The 25,324-nt window shown below is 40.0% G+C and overlaps 1 protein-coding gene across 1 annotated transcript in view; it reads right to left on the bottom strand.

Annotated features, from left to right (window-relative positions):
- The window catches only part of LRP1B (LDL receptor related protein 1B), a 1,639,960-nt gene that overhangs the window by 519,561 nt on the left and 1,095,075 nt on the right, over positions 1-25,324 (bottom strand).

Raw genomic sequence — 25,324 nt, 5'->3', positions numbered from 1 at the left:
AAAAAAAAAAAAAAAGAGATCTAGGTGTCATTGTAGATAATATGCTGAAATCTTCTGCCCAGTGTGTGATTGCGGTCACAAAAGGAAACAGGATACTAGAAATTATTAGGAAAGGGATGGTAAACAAGAGCAAAAATACTATAATACCTCTGTATTGTTCCGTGGTGTGACCTCAAGTATTTTGTTGAATTCTGGTCACCGTATCTCAACAAAGATATAGCAGGATTAGAAAAGGTTCAAAGTAGAGCAACCAAAATAAAGAAGGAAATGGAACTCCTCTCATATCTGGAAAGGCTAAAGAGGATAGGGCTCTTCAGCTTGGAAAAGGGACAGCTGAGGGGACATATGATTGAGGTCTTCAAAATCCTGAGTGGTCTAGAACGAACAGAAGTGAATCGATTTTTTACTTTTCAAAAAGTATAAAGACTAGGGGAATGAAATTATATAAAAATACTTTTAAAACAAATAGGAGGAAATATTTTCTCACTCAACAAATAGTTAAGCTCTGAATCTCATTGTCGTAGAATGTGGTAACCGGTTAGCATATCTGAGTTTTTAAAAAAAGGATTGGACAAGTTTCTGGAGGAAAAGTCCATATGTTTTTTTTTAGATGGACACAAGGGAAGCCATTGCTTGCCCCATGATTGGTAGCATAAAATGTTGCTACTATTTGGGTTTCTCCTGTGTACTTGTGACCTGCATTGGCCACTGTGGAAGCAGGATACTGGGCTAGATGGACCATTGGTCTGACCAAGTATGGCTGTTCTTATGTTATGTTCTTATGAGCAGGGCCACAGGAGGACTTTGTTGCATAGCACTAGTTTAATGTTATTTTTTCCCTTTCGTGTGATGCTAACAGGACTCATCGTACCTGACACTTTTAATAAAGTATTGTTTTCTGTTCCCCTCAACCTACTGTGTGGTTCTGTTTTGTCCGGGCTTTGGACCCATCCTTGCTCACATTACCACACTATCCCCAAAACATATCTCTTGGAATTCCACCCCCTAAATGCAGCTAAAACCAGCCACACTCTGAAATAATAAGTGCAGGACAATCTAGGCACATTAAGAGCCCTATTTACTAAAACATATTATGGCAAATAACACAAATTGGAGCCTTTTTACTAAAGTGTGTTAGGCTATCAATATGCAATTTAGTGCATGGTAAAAGCTAATGCACAAACATGACAACTGCTTTTGCAGTATTTTGATGATTACCCAGTGCTAAATCACACATTAAGGGGGTCTTTTGCAAAGGTGTGCTAGAGGTTTTAGCATGTGCTAATTTTTAGCATGTTCTAAACGCTAGAGACACCCATATGGTTGTCTCAAGTGTTTAGCGAGTGCTTTAGTGCATGCTGAAAACGCTAATGCATCTTTGTAAAAGGACCTCTAAGAGCATTTTGTGTTAGGGGGCAAAACTAGGTGGGTCATTGCAGACAATGGTTGTGGAGAATGTACAGTATCTGTTCAGAGTACTGCACATTAATGGAACTAGATTTTGGGAATGTCCCCCAAAAATGCTATATTAAATTTGCAGGTACTGCACGTTAATTTTCTGTTTTTAGCCATGGCAACTGCAAATTTTAAACATACTTTAGTAAAGGGGCCCAATGATTTGTGATTTTTACTATAAATTGTGTTAAATAATTATGAGCTGTGAAGCACACAAATGCATGCAAAACTGGTCATTATTATTTAAAATGAATAATACAGCTTGCATTAAACTTTGCAAACTGCAGTTATTCATTGAAAGTTAACTGAAGATGTTGATAACTTTCCTTTGTGGGACATTGGTCACAAATGCATGAACTGCTACTCCTAACATGCAACTTAAAGGTACCATGGCTAAGTAATAATTACTCCCATTCCCAACTCCATATCCTAGAACCAATGAATCATTTGTCAATAGTTCCCCCTCCACCTCAAACCCTCATCAAAATCCCTCACACCCCAGAATCCTATCCCCACCCAGATCCTCAGCACCTACTGGGGTCCTTCTGATGGGTAGTGGGGAGAAGTAGTACTAATCCCTAAGTAATCCTGTTCCTGCAGATCTGAGGGTCAAAATGGTAGTCTGCAGTACAGAAGAAAAAAAGACATAATTATTTTTCATCTTAAAATTAATGTTCTCATGAAGGTTACTACACTAAGGAGTCTACCAAAATGTGCTAATGTTAACACAATTATTAATACCTAGTAAAAACAGATTATTGTCCATTATTAAACTATTACATATGTTTACATTATTTAGTAGCTATTTTAATAAAACTTAGCGCGCGCTAATGGAATTAGCATGCTGAGGGGGTCTTTTACAAAGGTACAGTAGTGTTTTTAGTGCATGCTAATGATTAGAGCACGCTACTCTACTCTTATCTCTTTTATTATTCTGTTAAACTTAACTTCTACTTTATCTACCAATATTCTGTATTCCCTTTTACTATGTAAGCCGCATTGAACCTGCTTTGAGTGGGAAAGCGCGGGATGCAAACGTAATAATAAATAAATAAATGCTAGAGACGCCCATGAATATATGGGCATCTCTAGTATTTAGCAGATGCTAAAAACGCTACTGTGCCTTTCTAAAAGGACCACTAAATGCTGTGTCCTATTTTCTGGCTGTTCGTGGCACTTAGTGCACACTAATGTCGATTAGCGTGCGCTAAACTTTCGATATACTTTGACATACTAGTCCATGTTAACACTGGGGTTTTTAACCCAGTCCTTGGGATAAACACCCGGCCAGTCAGGTTTTCAGGATACCCACAATGAATTTGCAGTGCAGGCAGTGTATATACATTTATCACATGCACATTCTTTGTGGGTATCCTGAAAACCTGACTGGCTGGGTGTTTATCCTGAGGACTGGGTGGAGAAGCACTGACGTAAACTAAAGCTAAAACGTTATTGAGCAGTGTTCCATGAAACTTCATGCAAGCATTCATTAATGTTAAAAAGAGTAGTGATAAGTATATGAAATATCAGAATTTGTGGCTAATTCTCAAAGGGGTTCTTTTACTAAACTGCAGTAAGCACTAGAGCACACTTACCACAGCTTAAAAAGCTTACCGAAGGATGTGCTCAGGTGGCTTGTGGTAAGTTCCCAATCGGAACATGCTACCCTCATACTGAAAAATATTTTTATATGGAAGGCGCAGGGCTTTTTTTGAGGGTGTACTTGGGGCTACTGAGTACCGGCACCTTTTCCATTGTCTGCTAAAATTGAGCCCTGGTCCCTTAATGAAAAACCTCAGGCTCTACACACCAATTCTGTCTTGTCATAGATTCTGTGAGTGGTTGCAAGGGACCTGGCTATTGTGGGGAGGGTCCCTCAGTGATCACCCCACCCCCGAAGGGTGGCCTGGCATTTGAGTACCGGCACCTTTCTCGCTAGATAAAACACACTGTGGAAGGGGCATGTCTGGGGTGGAGAGTGGGCGTTTCAGCACTTATCAGTTAGTGCATCCACATTACTGCACACTAAATGATTAGCGCACGCTTATCGTGTGAGCCTTTACCACCTACAAAATAGCAAGTGCTGCTGTGGTATTTTTTAATAGCCCTGTGCTACTGACAACATTAATGCATGGCAATTAATTGAAAAAAAACCGGCCATTTTCTGGCTTTGGAAAAAATTGCTTTAGCGCATTGGAAAAATCTGCGTAAGGGCATGCTAAGGTCAACTTTTACTGCAGTTTGGTATAAAGACCCCAAAGATAGCTACATCTTGTGAGGTGCAGCTATGTTGTAGCATTAGTCTCAGTAAGTTAACGTAAAACCTGATCTGTGTCACATATTCCCTTCGTCCCCACTCCTTTTGAAATGTAGGCCATCCATTGCATGATCTCTCTCTGTATCCTTCCACCAGCCAAAGAAAATGAATATTTGGCAATCCAATTCTCCCAATCCTCAGGGAGAGAAAGTATGTGAACAACTGAGTCCTCTCTCAGGGGCCCCTTTACTAATCCACAAAGGTGCCTACGCGTTCCCAACTTGTGCCAATTCAGATCTACCGCCTGACTGCGCATGGCCCAGGCGATAATTTCATTTTTTACATACGGCCTTTACGCATGCCAGAAAATATATTTTACTTTCCGGATATGGCGCTAACTGGGCAATAACTGGCATTGTACGCGCACTGATGATTACCGTCTAATTAACGTGTGAGACCTTACTGCTAAGTGAATGGATGGCGGTAAGGTCTCAGGCCCAAAATGGATGCGTGCAAATTTTCATTTTGCTGCATGTCTATTTTCGTCCCCCCAAAAAAGGCCTTTTTTTGCAGGTGCGCTGAAAATGGACCCGTGTGCATTCAACACACGCATCTACACCAGTGCAGGCCACTTTTTGGTGCACCTTGCTAAAAGGACCCCTCAGATTCCACCGTTTCAAGTGCAAGAGTGACTGCCTGAGCCATCATCCCACCCCTGCAACGGGAAGAATATGTAGCTGTCCAAGCTCCCTTCTATAAATGGAGAGTTATAAATTTCATAATGTTGATAAAAAGACAGGCATTCCGATCTTAGTTCTATTGCTTGATACTGAATAGTTGCTTGAATGGGAAGACTAGAAATTTATGAAGCTTGTATTTAAAAGGTTAGGGTTGGGGAGTAATTTGTGCACATGATTTAGCAAATTATGTGAAATTCTTGAAGCTAGAATTAAAATTAATGGAACATAGCAAGACAGTTTTGAAACTGAAAGAGGCTCCTAGTCTGGGGCATTCCTTACAACCTTAGATTTTTGCTTGGTTAGTTGAATTATTAGCTAGCTACAGAACTAAGGGACAATCCAGATATCAGGAGACAGGGAAAATTCAGTCTGGTAATGACTTATTGCAGACATCAGGTCTACTATCTTGCTAATTTAATGATGTAGCTATGATTTTTTTTTTTTTTTTTTTGCTTTATACCAGGCTTCAGAGTACTTTACATTATAGTAAGAGTGCTATAGCTTGTTCAAAATGCTGCTGGGATGTTTCATGAGATATGAATTAAATCAACATGTTGCTCCCTGTTTGTACCATGGAGAATACGTTTTAAGATCACAGTTCTAGGGTTTAAAATTGTTTATTTCTATATACTCCCACCACCTGGAAGAAGTACTCATACTGTTTCCCTTTCAGGAAGAAAAGGATGTTTTAATGTATTCTCTGTGCAATCACTGGGGTCCTTTTACCAAGCAGTGGTAAAAGGACCCCTGCGGTGGCATCAGTGCATAGGTTTGCTGCATGTCAGGCCTGCTTTTACCACCCCTCCAGATGATCTTTTTTTTTCTGACTTTCCTGATGAGTTTTCAACTCTGTTTCCTATTAATTGCCTTTATTTCCTCCACATGTCTCCAGATGTGGAGTGATTTTCTTTCTCCTCCCCACTCCTTTTTCCTTCTTTTTTTCCTGTTCCTGATAATATTGGAGGTGTTTCTTTTCCTAGATTTTTTTTCTTTTTTTTTTTTTACTGTTTTCTGGAAAATTATGTAATTATATAATTACATTGTCCCGATATTGTCTTTATTTTCAAGTTATACTTGAAGTATATTTTTGAAAAATCATAAATAAAATAGATAAAGAAAGGAATTTTGTTTTAATGGAAATGGTGGTGCAGTAAGTGTAACGTGCTAACCTGGCGGTAAAAAAATAAAAATGATTTTTTTGGTGCCGGAAATGCTATGCAGTGGGAGTTGTCACTACCACCGTGTTCCCATGGTAGCCTGGTGGTAGGGCCAAATCGCAGAACGCCAAGCCCACGGTAGCCCTACCACAGATTGGTAAAAGGGCCCCATTATGTCTTCCTTAAACCCAAGCCAAAGGCTTTACCATGGCCGGCCTTGTGATTTGGTACCCAGAAAAGAAGTTTCATAACATTGGCACTCACATCGCTTCCATGGTCACACTTAACATCATCATACAATAATCACCATTACAACTTCTTGTAATGGTGATTATTTATTTTTCAACATCCAACAACAGGGCACAACGTTAATAAAATCAAATCTCATCTCACCCCTTTTTCCAGAGATGCCTTTTACTTCATACATTTACTCCTTTCAGCTAGTCAGTGATGACATTGCTGCCGCACATAACCAAATATGGACCAAAGTTCAACAAGAATATAAATTACAAGTGAGATTTGTAGTGTTGCTAAGATCTTGCCTCCACTGGTGGCGGTATCACACACAAGCAGACCACACCCCAATTACCTTTCCACTTTTAATGATAGTTGCCTAGAATAACACCCCTTTCTTTTCGCAACTGTGACTCCCATCACCAACACTACCCCGTCACTCCACTCAGTTGCTTACTCCAACATTCCCCTCCCATCTTCCCCGCCCTTCCCATATCTGAACAATGGGGAGGAAAGGGCTGGAATCAATGTTCAAAGAAACCATCCTTCCTGACACCGGGCATTTCACTCAATTACTCCCACTGCCCAAATAACTGCCTGACCCACCAGGCAGGACCCTTCCTGCTGTCAACCACTGCCCAAACAATTGTGTGACCCACCAGGCATTTCACCCAACCACTTCCACTGCCCAAATAACTGCCTGGTCCACCATGCAAGAACCTTCCTGCTGTCAAACTTGACAAGTAGCCTATCCCCCATCAATTATCCAGTTCTACCAATCTGGAAAACCCCTTTTCTGGCAACCTTGCTTTCTATTATCAGTTTCCAAAGCTTCCTTCATGTCATCCTTCACCCTTCCATCCCCCCACTACCCTCTTTATGTCACCTCTCCCCATTGTAACACCACAAAGTTCCCACTTGTTAGAGGTTCAGCCAAAGCCAAGGGCCATCCTAATCTCTAGTGAAATATTAAGGCTTATTTCTTTTCTAAATAAAACTTTTTAACTAATTTTTATTAGGATGTATGACATACCGCAACTATTGAAATTATGTTAATTATAGCATGATTGATTGCTTATAGAGTAAATATTCAAAGCAATTTAACTGGACAGGTTAAGTTCCTGCCCAGTTTAATCACGCTGGACAGCCTGTTAGCTGATATTCAGTGGCACCTACCTGGACAGTACTGCTGAATACTGGCTCTGACCACCATAGCACTCACTGGTTAGTGTTCGAGCAGGCAAGGGACTGAGCTGGGAAGGAGCCTGGAGTTATTATGTAGGCAATGGCGATATTCCGTTTTGGTATCTGCATAACTAACCAGCCACGTAGGACTGCACACAAGGTAGTCCTATCTGCTTTGTGGCTAAAAAATGTATGTGTGTGCAAATCACAAGTACATGTGACTATCTTTGAATTTATAGAGAGAAGAGAACAAAAGGAGCAGTATGGCAGCTTAAAAGGCTGAAATGGAGTTTTATTAAGAGCCAATCCAAATAAAAAGGTGCTTCCAGGTGCACCTACCTAGACTTCAAAAAAGAACTGTAAAAACAGGCCAGCATGTTTTGGTGTCTACCGTGTCTGCATCAGTGGCAAATATTACATTAATAGATAAAGCTCCCACCCCCCACCCCCGGCCTAACTCACTTCTTGGAGGTTCAGTGGGGTCATGGAGGCAGGAGCGAGTGAAGTTCAGGTGAGAGGGCTGGGATGGTGATCTGAGCTCATGACTGATGGGAGGGGGGAGGGAGGAGGCTTGAAGCTGGTGCTGGGTGGGGGGTTCAGAGAGGGGACATGTACACTCCACTAATATGGGTCCCAAACAGTATACAGACAGGAGCCATATAAATGTCTTATACATGTCCCAGTTGAATATCAGCTAGGACTCACGTAAGAGCCAAACAGACCAACCATTTCTGGTCATATTCATATTTAATGCTGGTGCACAGACATCGCCTGGCATTGAATATTGGCTCCTAATTCTACCCGTGGCTGTCAGCATTCAAAAACAAATGTCTAACTGCCTCTGGCTGAGAATAGGTAGCTTTTTTTCAAAGGAAACACATTTTTTGTTTTCATGAGGATGGTGTTCCATTTCTTTATTAGTCTTATTGCCCTTCTCTGAGGCTTTTCTAATTCTGCTATATAATTTTTGAGATGGGCGACTACAGTTACACCCAGCATTCAAAGTGTAGTCACATCAGGGATCTATACAGAGGCATGGTGATATTCTTTTTTTTAAATTTAATCTCTTTTCAAATAATCCCTAACATTCTATCTTCTTTATTGGTAGTCATGGCATATTGGGTTGAAAATTTCAATGTATTGTCCTCAGTGACTCTAAAATCTTATATTTCATGGGTGGTGACTCCTAACTCAAAATCTAGCACTCTGTATCTGTTTGGGGGATGCTTTTTCTCTCTGCACATCACTTTGCACTTGTCCACATTAAAAATCATCTGCCATTTAGATGCCTAGCTAGTCTCCTAGTCTCACAGTATCCTTATGCAAATTCTCACCATCCTCTGCCATTTTAACAACTTTGAATAATGTTATTTTCTCCAAAAAGTTGATCATCTTACTCATCACTCTAATTAACAGATTGTTTATGAAGAGTGTATGTTACACAGCACTGGCTGAAGCATAAACGCCTACGACACTCCCATTACTGACCCTTTTTCATGGGGATAACAGACAATTGAGCCTTACTTTCTTTTTCCTGCCTTTTAGCCAATGTGAAATCAACAAGGCCATTGCCTCCTATCCCATGACACTTTAATTTTCTATGGAGTCTCTCACAATGAAATATAAAATGCTGCAAACTAGGGTTGGGCATAGAAACATTTTATTATTAATATTTTGTTTCAGTTGCCCTTTCCTGTAAGATTTTTTTTCATTGCATTTTGTAAGTTATTTCATTATTTTGTTCTTTTTCATTTACTTGCTTTCCATTAAAATTAATGGGGGAAATAATTCATTTTGATTTTAACTTTAGACTTGTGGTTTTCCATCTATATTCTGTAGAGGCAGCACTATGAATGGGGGCAAACATCACAAAAAAGTGACAAGAACACCACCTGGTACAGCAGGAATGGCAAAGTAGCCAACAGCAGGAAGACCACTCTAAAATAGTATGTGAGGTGCTAAACAACACTTAAAGTGCAGTGAATAGCAAAGGCATCAAAAGGAGACTGAAGTGTCACAAATAGTGGTAAGAACAACTCAAGGCATAAAGAGACAGGCAGGACACTCATTGTCAATTCCCTCCTATCTATTGGATGGAGGAAATGCGGAATATAGAAAACTACCTTCTCAATGTAGCCTAGGGGCTCAAGGCTTTAGTCTGAGGGTCATACTTGGGTGGTGTTAGACTGGTAGTGGTCTATGGCTGACTGGGTTCAGACCTTCTTGTAGTTGATATGTTTGGGAATAGAGCCAACAATGAAGGCTAAGTATAAGACCAGTAGAAGAATAGTAAAGTTAGAGAACTAGAAGGCATCAAGAGCAGAGTAAAGAAGCAGGAGTGCTTTTTGTGTGTAAGTGGGCTTCTCATCTATATCCTGGCCAGTGATATAGCCAAGGACGCCCATCTCTTAACCATGTCCCCGTCCCACCTTCGGTACACTGCCAACACGCCCCCGGGAACTTTGGTCATCCCCGCGACGGAAAGTTTTTGTCTATTAGATTGTAAGCTCTTTGAGCAGGGACTGTCTTTCTTCTATGTTTGTGCAGCGCTGCGTATGCCTTGTAGCGCTATAGAAACGCTAAATAGTAGTAGTAGTAGTAGTAGTAGTAGGAAAGCAGTTGAGGAAGCCCAAAATTGGCTTTCGATTATGCCGATTTGGGTGACCCTGACAGAAGGATGCCCACCTCCCAATTTGTGTCAGAAGATGGGCGTCCTTCTCTTTCGATTATGCCACGGCTACTAGCCACAACGTAAGAGGTAAAAAATATTTTCACACACAACCCATATGCGTTCTCTATTATTTTCTCACAATATATACCATTGACTATTTAGCTTTATTGGTTTGTCCATGTTATCATTCTCATCAATAACATTCAAACAATGTTTATAATTATCTTTCATTTACATATCTTATTTTATGATTTTAAATTCATCAGTTTGTTTGTTAATCCATTTTTAGCAGTTAATGATCTTTCATATAATTCAATTCATGTTATATATATTTTTGTATTTATGGATGTGCTTACTGTACAAGTCATTTTCAATGTCACTTTCATTTATTTAATTTGTTTATTTAATTAGTTATTAATTTTGCTTTCTATGTAGATTCATTAGACCCCTGATGCAGGCCTTTATGCCAAAACACGGCCGTGTTGGGTCGGTTTTTAGCCGTTGACATTAAAGACTTCCTGATATCCTCCTTGAGCTGTCCTCACTTTTTTGTCCATTGCTTTTGTTGCATGTGAGGGTTTTCCTCTTACTTTTGTTTTTTTGGAGAGATCTTCGACAGAAACTACAGTAATTTGGAATGTGAGGACAGTACTGGACAGACTTTACAGTCTGTGTCCCGCAAATGACAAAACGGATTTGGATAGGCTGGCGTGAACTTTGATGGCAACTTCAGTAGTTTGAACATAAGAACTACTACTACTACTACTACTATTTAGCATTTCTATAGCGCTACAAGGCATATGCAGCGCTGCACAAACATAGAAGAAAGACAGTCCCTGCTCAAAGAGCTTACAATCTAATAGACAAAAAATAAATAAAGTAAGCAAATCAAATCAATTAATGTGATTGGGAAGGAAGAGAGGAGGGTAGGTGGAGGCGAGTGGTTACGAGTCAAAAGCAATGTTAAAGAGGTGGGCTTTCAGTCTAGATTTAAAGGTGGCCAAGGATGGGGCAAGACGTAGGGGCTCAGGAAGTTTATTCCAGGCGTAGGGTGCAGCGAGACAGAAGGCGCGAAGTCTGGAACAGATAAGAAGGATTTATCCATGGAGCGGAGTGCACGGGAAGGGGTGTAGGGAAGGACGAGTGTGGAGAGATACTGGGGAGCAGCAGAGTGAATACATTTATAGGTTAGTAGAAGAAGTTTGAACAGGATGCGAAAATGGATAGGGAGCCAGTGAAGGGTCTTGAGGAGAGGGGTAGTATGAGTAAAGCGACCCTGGCGGAAGATGAGACGGGCAGCAGAGTTTTGAACCGACTGGAGAGGGGAGAGGTGACTAAGTGGGAGGCCAGCAAGAAGCAGATTGCAGTAGTCTAAACGAGAGGTGACAAGGGTGTGGATGAGGGTTTTGGTAGAGTGCTCGGAAAGAAAGGGGCGGATTTTACGGATGTTGTAAAGAAAGAAACGACAGGTCTTGGCGGTCTGCTGGATATGAGCAGAGAAGGAGAGAGAAGAGTCAAAGATGACCCCAAGGTTTCGAGCTGAGGAGACAGGGAGAATGAGAAATAGAAAACGGGGGGAGCGGGGAGGTGGGTTTGGGGGGGGGAAATGAGAAGCTCGGTTTTGGTCATATTTAATTTCAGGTGGCGTTGAGACATCCAGACAGCAATGTCAGACAAGCACGCTGAAACTTTGGTTTGGATGCAAGATGAGATATCAGGGGTAGAAAGGTAGATTTGGGAGTCATCAGCATAGAGGTGGTAGGAAAAGCCATGGGATGAGATTAATGAACCAAGGGAAGAAGTGTAGATAGAAAAGAGGAGGGGACCAAGAACAGAACCCTGAGGTACGCCGACAGGCAGAGGGATAGAGGTAGAAGAGGATCCACCAGAGTGAACACTAAAGGTGCGGAGGGAGAGGTAGAAAGAGAACCAGGAAAGGACAGAGTCCTGGAATCCAAGTGAGGACAGGGTATCGAGAAGTATGCTGTGATCGACAGTGTCAAAAGCAGCGGAAAGATCAAGAAGAATGAGGATGGAATATTGACCTCTGGATTTAGCCAGTAATAGGTCATTGGAGACTTTAGTAAGCGCAGTTTCGGTTGAGTGGAGAGGGCGAAAACCAGATTGTAGTGGGTCAAGAATAGCATGTGAGGAGAGAAAATCAAGGCAGCGGCGGTGAACAGCACGCTCAAGTAATTTGGAGAGAAAAGGAAGGAGGGAGATGGGTCGGTAATTAGAGGGACAAGTAGGGTCAAGTGAAGGCTTCTTAAGGAGAGGTGTGACCACAGCATGTTTAAAGGCAGCAGGGACAGTCGCAGTGGAAAGAACAGAGCCAGGCAGACTTCTACAGTCTATGTCCCAGAAACATCAAAGAAAAACCATAATCAAGTGTATAATATCACATTCCTTGTTGATTTAATCTTGAATTGATAATGAATGTGACTGTTGGGCAAACTGGATGGACCATTCAGGTCTTTATCTACCTTCACTTACTCTGTTATTATGTATTTATAAAACGCTTGAAAAACCCGAAGATGTGAGGACAGATGGGGTATATCCAAGGATGCTGAGGGAGCTCATAGAAGTCCTGCCGGGACCTCTTAAGGATTTATTTAATAGATCTTTAGAGATGAAAGAGGTTCCAATGAGATTGGAGATGAACTGATGTAGTCCCTACAGGCTGGCAAGCCTCATGTCGGCGGTAGGAAAAAAAATGGAGTCGCTGCTGAAGGAAAGATGGTTAACTTTCTACAAGCCAGGATCCAAGACAACATGACTTTACCAAAGGGAAATCCTGCCAAATGAATCTGATTGATTTCTTTGACTGGGTAACCAAAGAACTGGATAAAGGATATGAGCTAGATGTAATATCCTTGAATTTCAACAAAGCTTTTGATACGGTTCCTCACAGAAGACTCATGAATAAGCTGAGAGGGCTGAATTTAGGAACCAAAGTGGTGAACTGGATTGAAAACTGATTGATTGACAGGCAACAGAGGGTGGTGGTCAACGGAATACACTCAGAGGAAGGAAAAGTGAGTAGTGGAGTGTCACAGAGATTGGTGCTGGGGCCAATTCTGTTTAATATATTTGTGAGATACATTGCTATAGGGTTAGAAGGAAAAGTTTGCCTTTTTGCAGATGACACAAAGATATATAGCCAATAGAGTGGATGTCCAGGGGGTTGTAGAAACCATGAAAAGAGATCTCCAAAAACTAGAAGAATGGTCAAAGGTCTGGCAGTTAAACATTAATGCAAAGAAATGCAGAGTGGTGCACCTGGGGTGCAGAAATCCAAAGGAGAAGAACTAGATTGGAGGAGAGAGATTCATAAGCACAGCTCAGAAGAGGGACCTTGAGGTGATGGTGTCTGAGGATCTCAAGGTGACAAAATAATGTGACAAAGCAATGGCCATAGCCATAAAGATGCTAGACTACATAGAGAGGAGAATAACCAGCAGAACAAAGGAGGTAAGTTGGTGCATACTTGTTCAATAAGCATAGTCGGGGGAGGGGGGGTGGCAGAGTTTGGGTGGAACATGGACAAAGCTGCAATTTATTCAATATTGTACCTGTTTATATTTACAACTAGTCTCGACTAGGTGTAATGTTCATGCTTTTTGCAAGATTTGTGTTATAAAGACATAAACACCCATGTCCTTTTGCAAAAAAAAGGCCAAAAAGAAAAATATGCCTCCTTGTCCTAGTAAACCAAGCCTCCTCATAAAAGTATCCTGTAACATGCATAAAAGCTGTGCAAATAGGATGAAATGGGGTCAGAGCACAATTTAGAGTGCAATAAATGCAGCTGCTTTCCAGATATCTTATCTATATCTAGATAGATAGATAGATAGATAGATAGATAGATAGATAGATAGATAGATAGATAGATAGATAGATAGATAGATTAGCCATGCTAAAAAAGGTGGCATAAATTATGCATGAGAGAACAACATTATCATTGCATTAAATGTATATTCAGTATAGTGTGTTATTAAAATGATAATGCTAAATGTACAGATTTATTAAAGCAGCATCATTGGTGCTTACTACTACTACTATTTATCATTTCTATAGCACTACAAGGCATACGCAGCGCTGTACACCATACACAAAAAAGACAGTCCCTGCTCAAAGAGGTGCTTACTCTGGCAGCCAATGCCACTGAATATCAGGCCCTGAATAGATCTTCTATTTCATAGCATTTTAGGAAATGGCATATTTAGAATGTCTGAAATATATTTTTAATGGTATATAGTAGAGTTTCTGCTTAGGGGATCACTAAAATGTATATCTGCCTCCACTGTAGTGCCGAGATCCAGTATTATATCAAAGATCCAGTATTATATCAAATGAAGGAAACATATAATGCTAACAGAAAAGGTGTAACAACTTTTATATCCTGTTTTTTTTCTAAATATAAAAGAATTAATGATACTTTCATTGCTGAATGTATCACAGTTCGATAACATCCTGTAAAACAACAAACTCATCATCTGAGTCTTAGTAAAGCCCGAGGTGACCATACCCGCACCTAACCTAGTAAATTGCGAACAATACAACCAGTGCACTTCATTGCTACTTGAAATAAGGAAAGTGACAAATACAAGATTTCCCGCAGCAATCCCACTGGTCTATGTGACATGATTAATATTATCCTTATTACAAAGGCAATAGGATTTGAAGTCCCAGTGGAAAGAAGTGAAGTACTCAAATAAATGAAATCCACAGGAGCCTCTAAACCACACAGCAAAATAAATAAATAACATAAAATAAAATTTTTTATAATATATATCATCATGAGGGTGGAAAATATTATCCCTCCTGTTTACTAAGCCGTGCTAGCAGCTGCCGTGCGCTAATGCTGACACAGCTCATTCATTTGACCTGGATTGGCCACTGTTGGAAACAGGATGTTGGGCTTGATGGACCTTTGATCTGTCCCAGTATCGCAATACTAATGTACTTTTGTACTTAGCATTGCCACGTGGCTTAGTAAACAGTGGGATGTTAGGCAAATGAAACCTGAGAATAGCCATCAAATTAAACATGGCATAAATATCACAGGAAGATAAACATTCTTAAAATATTTTAATTATTTTATCAACATTATGTTCTTATTTTTAATTTCAGCAATTTTCAATTTTTAGCTGATTAGTAAATCTGAACTCCTGAAACTAAGTTAGTATTATACATAGAAAAAAAAAAAATAATAATACTAGAAGTCAATATTCAGCACAGATTAAGTGGGCAAGAGTGAGCCAGGAGTCAAAATTTAGCAGCACTTAAGCAGACAATGCCACGGAATATTGACTCTGACTGTCATGGTACTCTCCGGTTAGTACCAGGGGAAGTTATGGGGCAGAGTCAGGATTGAGCTGGACTGCATTTTTGTCCTTTAGATTGTAAGCTTCTTTGAGCAGGGACTGTCCTTCTTTGTTAAATTGTACAGCGCTGCGTAACCCTAGCAGCGCTTTAGAAATGTTAAATAGTAGTAGTAGTAGTTATGGGGAAAATTCTGTAAATGATGCTCAAAAATCAGCGTTTAATGCTATTCTATAATGAGTACTCAAAGATGAGTGACCATTACAGAATAGCATTGAGTGTCCCTTTTGGTGCCCAAATTTAGGCTTCGGGACTTAAGCCTGCTGAAACCAGGTGTAATTCATGGCACCCACTTTGAGTGTACATCCCTGGTATTCTATTGTGTGCAAATTTTAGGAACACCCCTGACCCACCCATGCACCTCCCATAGGCTTGCCCCCTTTTTGTTGGACCCTATGGGATTTGGGTACACATTTGTTATGGAATAGACCAAAGCAAAATACATGTCCAATTCCAAATTGGTGCCAATTAGCATCCAGTTACTATCACTAATTAGCTCATTGAACAATAATTGGGCACACATCTTGATCAGTGCCCAAATATCAGCACCATATATAGAATATTGAGGCATGTAGGCAATGAAGAACTCCACAACTCACCTTTCTTTCCTTCAAGTTGATTCCATTAACCACCTCTGTCACCTGTCAGTCAACCAGTTCACCACTTTGACAAACATTTGACCATTCTTGTAACTTTTGCAGATCATTTTCCATGTTTTCCACTCCCTCTGGGGTGTCCATTCTGTTACAAATCCTATCATCCTCAAAAAGGCAAACCTCATCTTCTAACCCTTCAGCAATGTCACTCACAAATAAATTGAACAGCTCTGCGCTGTCTCTGAAGTTTGGTGTTTCTTTTCTGCTTCTGAATTGGATTTTCAGCGTTTGGTATGCCAAAAATGAAATTTTAAATTATTATTATTATTATTGGCACTAATTAGATTTAATTGGGTATTATGCACTTAAAGTTAGGCACGGGATCTGCTCCTAGAATTTCTGCATGGCCCGAAAAAGTGGGCACAGAAAGGGGAAGATCATGGGCATTTTGGAGCACAACAGTGGTGTAATTTTGAGTTATGTGCATAATTACAGAATAAGGATGATCCATGTGTAAATTTAGGAGTGGGCATTTGCACCATGTTTTCGTTGGGGCAAATAGTCACACCTAAATTTAAGTACAACCATAATGCTTAAGCACTAATCTTTAAACCGTGCCAAACTTTAGGTGCAGCTTATAGAATATTGCTTAAGTGGGAGTGTTTGGTACTGATTTTAGGGGCCATTTACTTAATCTAGCCACATTGAGCCTGCAAAGAGGTGGAAAAATGTGGGGTACAAATGCAATAAATAAATACCAGCATTTATGTGCATACATTCTAGTATTCTAAACATTTCCATGTGTAACACATGCTGAAATGTAAGTACTTGAATTTGAAATATTGATGCACACCAAGAGCTAGATTCCATAAATGGTTCCCAAAGGTAGGTCCAAATCAACAGGATATAGATGAGACAATAAACTGCTATATTATCATTTAATAATATATAGCCTCATACGTCCAGGGTACCTTTATGTAAATTAGGACACCACTGACTGACATTCATCATCGGCCACCACCACCTACCATACACTGCAGAGAAAAACTCTCCTATTTACATCTAATCATGAGAGAAAAATCTGCAGTGCTTAGGCATATGGGAAAATCAATTTAATAAACCTCCAGTTCAAATGCTCATCAAATCCTAAATATGACCCAAAAAAGCTATATAAAGGGTCTAAAAAAGAAGAAAAAATGTAATCAATAATGAAATATACAAAAACAACAGCCAGGTTAAACAGTTTACACACCCGCTCTAAAAGAGAATCACGCGCCGCTACTATCGGTCTACCTGGAGTTTGTGTGAGGGACTTGTGCACTTTAGGAAGCAAATAAAAAATAGGTATTTTTGCATTAATATGATATAAATAGGTCTTTTCATTTTTAGACAAAAAGCCATACTGCCATGCTTTTTCAATGATCATTCGTATCTTAAATAACAGATCCTCAGTAGGATCTTTTTGCAGTTTACAATAGGTCTCTTCATCTAACAACTGGCGATATGCTTCTTTAATGTAATCTTGTTTATTCCATATCACCACCGCTCCTCCTTTATCTGCCCGTCGTATTACAATGTCCTCATCCTGTGCAAGAGATCGAATTGCTTCTCTTTCAAGTTTAGTAATGTTCTGCCGTTGAAAGCCCTGCTCTTGTTCTAATCTATCCAAGTCTTTTAATACATGTCTATAAAATGTATCAATTACCGGATCCATAGGGCCAGGAGGCAGCCATATACTTTTTTGATAAACTTTAGAAAAAGACCTATTTTCATATTCTTTTTCCCCAAAAAATACACGCAATTGTAGAGATCTGATAAATTTAGCTAAATCCACTCTCGTTTGGAAAGGGTCATGATAGAGAGAAGGAACAAATGTAAGGCCCTTGCCCAACACCTGTAGCTGAATGTCTGAAAATTGTCTGTTAGTAAGATTGATTATAGGGAGTCGTCCCTCTTTCGTTGTTTCCCTCTCGCTCTGCCTGGATCGAACGACACCGCTGTTCTCCCTCAATTTCATCTTGATCCTCTTCCTCGTGTTCTTGTTCTTAAACTTAACGCCCCCAATTTTTCAGTAGAGTCATCCTCCCCACTAGATGTATTAGAGGATAATTCCCCTCTTCTAGAAGTATCAACTTGTGCTGAATCATGAGACTTCATCCATAAATAAAGCGCATGTTCAAAATTCATCTGAGTGAACATAAGTATAGTATTCAAGCCGGTAAAATCCATATGCCTCTAGCCAAACATTGTAATGAGATGAAACATTCTTTTGAGCAACTTAAATGTATGATCATTGAGCAAGTTATCAATAATGATAGACGTGGTGATACATCAAAAAGAGCAGAGGTAGATCTATTGATTGCAAACTGTCAGCCCTAACGGGCTGAATGGCCCAATGGAATGGGCTGCCTTTTACTGATTGGTTTATGATTGAGGAAGTATTGAATGATGTCAGTGGGAGGAGGAGCCCCCCTCTGGGCGTTCTATATAAACATTCGCCATTTTGTGTCCATATGGATATGAAGAGAAATGTATGATGCTTTCTTATTTTTTCTCCTGATGAAGAGAACGAAACAGTGGGAGTCCTAATCCTGTTGAGGAATAAGAAAGAGTGGGAGTAAAACGTGGACTTTAAGAAGTCACAGCCATGGATATTAAAAGAGAATTAAACAGCGATTGAGCTTTTTGGAATAAGGCAAAGCTAAGTGTACACATAGAACTGTTTAACCTGGCTGTTGTTTTTGTATATTTCATTATTGATTATATTTTTTCTTCTTTTTTAGACCCTTTATGTAGCTTTTTTGGGTCATATTTAGGATTTGATGAGCATTTGAACTGGAGGTTTATTAAATTGATTTTCCCATATGCCTAAGCACTGCAGATTTTTCTCTCATGATTAGATGTAAATAGGAGAGTTTTTCTCTGCAGTGTATGGTAGGTGGTGGTGGCCGATGATGAATGTCAGTCAGTGGTGTCCTAATTTACATAAAGGTACCCTGGACGTATGAGGCTATATATTATTAAATGATAATATAGCAGTTCATTGTCTCATCTATATCCTGTTGATTTGGAGCAATTAGAGTGAGTTTAAGTTTCTGATATTGCATTGCTCTATGCAGTTTTGAATTGGTTTGCTTTCCCAAAGGTAGGTGCCAAAATGATGCATGCTAAGCTAGTATTCTGTTAAAGGTGCTCTGCATGAATGACCTTCACAGAATACTTGCTTACCATGCATTTCCCCCCCAGATTTTATGTGGAGGTGCATAATTGAAAGGGGTGTCCAAGTTTTCCTGAGGACATCCTCGCAGAACGTCCCAGCGAAGGGGTGGGGAAACCTGTATTATCAAAACAAGATGGGTGTCCATCTTTTGTTACGATAATACGGTAGGGGACGCCTAAATCTTGACATTTAGGTCGTCCCTAGAGATGGTCATCCTTAGACTTGGTCGTTTCTGATTTTCAGCGATAATGGAAACTAAGGACGCCCATCTCAGAAACGACCAAATCCAAGACCTTTGGTCATGGGAGGAGCCAGCATTCATAGTGCACTGGTCCCCCTGACATGCCAGGACACCAACCGGGCACCCTAGGTGGCACTGCAGTGGACATCAGAAAAAGCTCCCAGGTACATAGCTCCCTGAGCCCCCCAAACCCCACTACATGTGTGTACAGTGGGTTTGTGGTAGGTTTTGGAGGGCTCATATTTACCATCACAAGTTTAACAGGTGGGGGGGATGGACCTGGGTTTGCCTGCCTGAAATGCACTGCACCCAGTAAAACTGCTCCAGGGACCTGCATACTGCTGCGATGGACCTGAGTATGCCATTTGAGACTGGCACAAAATATTTTTAAACTATTTTTTGAGGGTGGGAGGGGGTTAGTGACCACTGGGGGAGTAAGGGGAGGTCATCCCCGATTCCCTCCAGTGGTCATCTGGTCAGTTCAGGCACCTTTTCGTGGCTTGGTCGTAACAAAAAAAGACCAAGTAAAGTCGTCCAAGTGCTCATCAGGGATGCCCTTTTTTCGATTATGGGTCGAGGACACCCATGTGTTATGCACAACCAAGTCCCGCCTTCGCTACGCCTCCAACACGCCCCTGGGAATTTTGATCATCTCCGCGATGGAAAGCAGTTGGGGACGCCCAAAATCGGCTTTCGATTATGCCGATTTGGGTGACCCTGGGAGAAGGACGCCCATCTTCCGATTTATGTCGAAAGATGGGCGTCCTTCTCTTTCAAAAATAAGCCTGTAAAATACAAGAGTGTTCTATAACAACATGCATAACTTAATTGGCTTAACAAGCTAATCAATGTTGATAGGTCTTAATGAGCAATAATGAGCACTGATTGTCAATAATTAGAAATTATGTCTACAACTCACTAAGCGTATTCTGTAACACACCTAAATTCTAATGCATGCAGCTAAAAGGGAGCATAGTTATAGATAGGGAAATGGGCATTTCGTGGGCATTCCAAAATTTACACACACTGTTATAGAATACACAGTTGTGCGCTTAAATCTACGTACTGGCATTTACGACACGTTTTCCTTGGTATAAATGGTTGTGCGTTGTTTTAAACATTGTGATATCAACTAAATATATTCTATATACCGTGCCTATATCTAGGTGCAAATTACAGAATACGCTTAGGTGGAAATTTATTCTGTGCAGAGTTTTTAGGCGTCATATGTAGAATCTGGCCCTTCATGCCTAACTTTAGATGCGAGTATTTATGCCTGGTGTAAATGCTGACATCCAACTGATGCTGATCATCACACTGAATTTCTGGGAATGCCCATGACCCACCCATGGCTAGGCCCTCTGTGCAGTTACATGCTATGAAATGTAGGCGCACAAGTTATAGAATAGGGCATAAAGGCAGATTCACATAAAACTCCTAATTACTGCCAATTAAGTATTTGTTAATGCCAATAATTGATTATCACCTAATTAGCTAATTAGTTTATACACAGATCTGTGATCTGCACCCAACTACGGGCTACCTATACAGAATCCAGTAGCAAGTGGCTAACCTGTTCCCCTCTAATAACCCCTGAACCTTCTCCTATCTTAAGAGTGTAAACAATTAAATTGATAGTATGTTCCCCAGAATATGTTGGTATGGAAATCCTTTGGTCAAGCCCTATATCTGTCATAGACTGTAAAACCCCATATCACCTGAAAACAATAACTAATTAATCCCCAAAACATTCACTGACCAAATGTAATAGAATTATAAATAGTAGAATTAAAAATAGGATTATGTTCTCAAGCAGACAATTCTACGATGTAATAAAAAAGATGAGTTTTTCCAGCTCAAAAAATAGTGCATATTTGGAGGTTGTTTATGCAAATATAATACACTGTCATTTAAAACAAATCTCAGATGGTTTTCCTTATATAATACAAACCACCTAATGGGGGTGCAGAACAATTACAAAGGTGGTTCTTATATATTAAGAATAAAACAAGGGGAAGTGGTTCAGTTCCTGTCAATATCTGCCTCATATATGCCCACTGTAACATGATTTACTGCTTACATATCATATATAACAACATTTAACAAGGTTCTTAATTAGTTGTGGTTTTGGCAAGGTCTCCGGGATGCCTTGAAGGAATTCAAGATTGCAGCTCGATTTGCGGTGCTATTCAACATTTGGTGTCCTGCTAAATGGCTAGTATTTCTGAAATTGGGGGAGGGTAATGACATCACTCAAGATCGATTACAGTTGCCATGTCAGAAGCAGCTGCTATTAGGTCTTCAAGTGATCAATAGTAATGTGTTCCATCTGTCAGTTATGTGCTTGATAGATCAACAGAGCAATTGCTTTTCTAGGATGCCAATTTGTCACCATATTTTGAAAATATGCTGACATATCACCTTGTGCTTGTACAATTAAAACTTGAACAACTTTTTCACTTTGACAGTCTGTATTTGCAGATTGTTCAAATATTAGGTCACCAACTTACAATAATACATTAACAGAATATACATAATTGTCTTGTTACTATGAAATATAGTAAAACAAACTGTCTGGAAAAAACACTAATTTATCTCTGTGGGTTCTGATGGCAAATTCATAAAAACTTCATCTAAATAACACTAGAATCCCTGGACAAATGATATAATTATAATTGTCTTCCTGCATGCGACATTGAATGTGCATCCATATGCAATAATTATGCATTGCACAGTTACTTATGTTTAATATAATTTTGTTGAATATCAGCATTCCACTGAAAAAGTAAAACATGTTTACTGCTAAATAAAATATAATATATTTTCATATATGTAGAATTTATATTACGAAAAAACTAGCTATAGTAAAAAAAAAAAAAAAAGAAAACAGCATAATGATCAATTAATATTTTGACACTTAACATAGGCATTCATACTCCCCACGTGCTCTGCCAATTAAGCAAAAACACAGACTCGGAACCAGTGATGGTAAAAGATGTCTGCAGCTTTATTGAAAACTCAACAACCACTTACACATCAAAACTTATTACTGTTTCATAATTCTCCTCCTAACACACCGTCTCCTGTATCAGCCCATAAAATCTTGTACCTACTCCAATGATCTTCACTCCTAGATAATCTGACCAACCCCCAATGTCAGTCTTAGTCCACAACCTGAGCTGCCAAGGGGTTCTGATTTTTGAGAGGGAAATTGTAGTACATGCCCCCAGCCCTGTCCCACTCTACCTCATGGTATACCCCCTGGCACACCTCAATCCCACAGCCATTCCAGAAAATATTTTATTTACACCAGAGACACAGGGATGGGTAAGAGGGATTGTTTCAGTTCACTCTATTACAGCCCTTTCTAGCATCTATTCCCCCCAGGGGCATAACCGATGTACATAGCAGTAAGCATTCCCTCAACAGCACTTCCCCAACCAGCACCAGCACTGATGGTTAGAGGAAGCCTCATCATACTACTATTGCCGTATCTCTAGAAGACAAAGGCAAAATGGGGCCATTGGTGCTCAAAAATGTTTATTTTTCTAATAAGTCAGCTGCTCTGACATCCAGCAGCAGAAGCAGCAACCAATTTACTCCAAGGCACTGGCCACAGCAGCTCCAGAATTGATATCTGATGCAAAACTGTCCAAGGCAACCTAGAGCTTTTCCAAGACTACTTCCCTACTCGTGTTTTCATCATTGGATCAAGGTAAATGAAGCTATTAGCAAAACTTCTTGGTCTCCTCTATGATTTTTTAATATTAGCCGTAAGGAAGACATTCTAAATCACTGCCAGGGCATGAATTCATAGATATGGGTTTTCTTTATTTACAGTTTATTTTACATTTTGTTTGCAGTAAAAATAATATTGTTCTATGGATCTCCAATAATAGCTACTCTACAATTAAACATTAGTTCAGCAGGTAAAAGCTTGAATATGTATGAAAACTCATTGGTGTATTGATATTTCTCTGCTTACTTATGCTTCAAAGTGATCAGATCTTAGGAGTCATGAAAAAATTAATTTTCTTACATTATGGCCTCTTTTACTAAACCGTGCTAGCAATTCCCGACACAGCAAATGAGAGGAAGCTCAAAGGAATTGATTGTGAAAAACAATTCTATAGATTAGGAGGTAACATTTAGGCGTCCTTTCATGCATAAATGTTTAGAATATTATTACATGGGAGTGCATGTGCGCACATACCTGTGTAAGTAGCGGGGTGCCTAATCACATGCTATAAATACCCACTAACGCACTACCACCTGGCTAGCCCCATGAGCTGCCAACTCCAGACTTCGCGCCTTCTGTCTCGCTGCACCCTACGCCTGGAATAAACTTCCTGAACCTCTACGTCTTGCCCTATCCTTGGCCACATTTAAATCTAGACTGAAAGCCCACCTCTTTAACATTGTCTTTGACTCGTAACCACTTGTAACCACTCGCCTCCACCTACCCTCCTCTCCTCCTTCCTGTACACATTAATTGATTTGATTTGCTTACTTTACTTTTTGTCTATTAGATTGTAAGCTCTTTGAGCAGGGTCTGTCTTTCTTCTATGTTTGTGCAGCGCTGCGTATGCCTTGTAGCGCTATAGAAATGCTAAATAGTAGTAGTAGTAGGAGTGTTCTTGAGTCTATTGCATTTCTCTGCTATTTTTTCTTTGTTGTGGACATTAGAATGAACTATAGACCAATACTAAACTGGATATACATAGATGTGTCATTCATCCTTTATGTAAAATAGTTATCAGGATGCCATAGAAATAACATGTAGACTGCACACATGCAACAGGGAACAACCATTTTAGAAAATAAGATATTCAAATGAAGAATGTCATCATTGTACAAGGTCTATATTAAATGGTTTGTCATTTGGAGAATGAGATAAAACAATGTTTGCTGATTGATAAGATTTGTGAAAAACACACTACACTGCATGTTTTAATACATGGCCTGATCATTGCACACTCCTCTCAAACAGTAACGTAAGTACCATTACAGATCCAAAAAAAGTTGCACAAACATTTAAGCAAATCAGTTCAAAATATAACTGAAAACCATTCCCTCAAAAATAATAAATATGGAGGGGCATTCTCGATATGACATCTAAGTCTGATTTAGGACGTTTTGCTGAAAAGTACAAAAATCGCTATTTCCTGGATGTTTTTGTGCTCAGTGCATCTATCATTTGGTACAAAAAAAAAAATAATAATAAAATCCTAGGGAAAAATGCAGAACTATAAGCCATTGAGATGTCTGTGGACCAGGATTCTTAGTAGACTGGCCACAGAGACGTCTCAGCAGAGCAGTGGGAAAGCCTAGGGGGAACTGCAATAGACTTCACACAAGTTCCCAGGTACACATCTCACCATAACCCCCTTATGTTGTATGGCAAGCCCTCCAGGCATAGTAAAAAAATGTACTTTATGCAACTGTACACCACTAGAATAGCCCTTAAGCCTGCAGGTGTTGTCTACATGTAGGTACAGTAGATATTTTGTGGGCTTTGGAGGGCTCATACTTTCCACAAGCGTACCAATTAGAGAGGGATATGGGCCTGCCTCCCCTTCCATACATTCCACTGCACCGACCACTAGCTGATTTGTGTGTGCAACTTAATCGCTTAACAAGCTAACCAGCGCTGATAATTGGCCAATAACAAGCAATTATTGGCACCAATTAGAATTTATGTGTGCAACTTTCTTAGCGTATTCTGTAAAGTGGTGCACCTAAATTCTAATCTGCAGATCACAAAAGGGGGCATGGCCATGGGAGGGGCATGAGAATGTCGTGAATGTTCCTGAAACTTATATACACTGTTACAGAATATGCCTGATCTGCGCCTAAATTAGGAGCAGGCATTTATACCTGGTTTTAGCTGGTTTAAATGTTCACGCCTAAATTATAGTCAGAGGGACAGGCACTACGAATATTCTATAAACTGCGCCTGACTTCAGGCTAGGTTTATAGAATAGCGCTAAGCACGTTTTGTTTTGGCTTCAATTTTTTGGGCGCCTTTTATAGAATTTGGTCCTATATGTGCAGCTGTCATAGAACCTTTTATGTACTGTCACTTTCACTTCTTAGTGGAGTGGGAGGCTTCAATGACACTGGGGGATTAAGAGGGGTCATGCCTTTATCCTTCCAATGGCCATCAGGTCAGTAGGGGCACCT

The sequence above is a fragment of the Microcaecilia unicolor genome, chromosome 7, assembly GCF_901765095.1.
Source record: "Microcaecilia unicolor chromosome 7, aMicUni1.1, whole genome shotgun sequence".
Taxonomy (NCBI): Eukaryota; Metazoa; Chordata; class Amphibia; order Gymnophiona; family Siphonopidae; genus Microcaecilia; species Microcaecilia unicolor.
Note: the sequence above shows the minus strand (reverse complement) of the source record. Positions and strands in the feature narration are given on the sequence as shown.